The following is a 1,276-nucleotide window of genomic DNA, read 5'->3' on the forward strand; positions in this document are numbered from 1 at the left end:
AATAAAATGGGAGCAGAATACGGGGATGTGCTGGGTCGAATCATACCTTTCCTCAGTAGGTCGGCTACCTGGCGTGTCACCTCATCCAGCTCCAGGGGGCTGAGGCGATACATAGGGCGCGAAACAGGCTGCGCACCAGGAGCCAAAGGTATGGTATGATCTACAGGTCTCATCGGGGGAAGTCCAGGGACCTCACGGAAGATATCTGAGTATTCGTTAAGGAGAGCTTCAACCGCAGGGTCATTTTCAGTGATCTGGGTAACGGCTGTATTCAGTTGCAATTTAGGCCGTACTAGCAATCCATGCGCCCCCTTGCGAATCATACGGATAGCTGCTTTGCGCCCAACGGGTTCAGGTTCAATTCGCTTACAGATAGCGGCAGCAGCAAAATTCACACAGGGTTCGGGGTGCGCAGCACTAGTATTCCCTTCTCCCATCCGTTCCGCAGTGGTGAAAGGCGCCTTATAACACAAGGTTCCCTTCCGCAACTGCAAGGTGTGGGTCTCATAATTCAGATGAGCCCCATACTGATCAAGGGTAGCGGACCCTAAGATAAACGTGGCTGCATCAGTAAACTTAGGCAGCACATACGGACGGACATTTAGGCGCAAAGGGCCCAAGGATATACGAAGGGAAACTTGACCCAAAATGACCTGCTTAACCGGGGTAGGGAAGCACTCCAGCTGCTACAGGAAGCCTGGCAGAGGTTACAGCGACTGGGTCAGCAGGATGCGGTGGGTCAGCGACTTCAACACCCTCATGGACCACCTCTGGTCCGGATTTCAGGCATCCACCACCTCCCTGACCCGGCTGCTGCTACTACGCGACCTGTTGTGCTGCCAATTTATGTGGCACACCAGCTACCGCGGCCACGACACCGGCAAACTGCGGCTACGTGACTTCCGTGACCCGCGGGGTGGGGGTCCCTTCCGTGGGTTTCCCCTACCTCTGCCGGACCCGTTTGGTGCCTACCCCTCGCTTTCCTTACGGATCGAACAACTCGGGACCAAAACCTCCAAGGGGCGTCGAGCCCCCCCTTTGGAACTGCGCCCCGACCCTTCTCCACGACATTGCTTCCTCCGCACCCTCGCCCTCTATTGGCAGCTGTGCCATGCCCCTGACGCCCCCCCAGGGTCTGCAATCTCCGACTACCTCTTCCGTCCCACTGACCGGGGTCACCAACGCTTCGTGGAGCGTCCGTTTTCCAGCAGCGCGTTAGCCATGCGCGTGGGCAAACACCTGGAGGAGGCTGGTGTCTACGTCGGGCAAACCCCTC

Source organism: Volvox carteri, assembly GCF_000143455.1.
Source record: "Volvox carteri f. nagariensis unplaced genomic scaffold VOLCAscaffold_31, whole genome shotgun sequence".
Taxonomy (NCBI): domain Eukaryota; kingdom Viridiplantae; phylum Chlorophyta; class Chlorophyceae; order Chlamydomonadales; family Volvocaceae; genus Volvox; species Volvox carteri.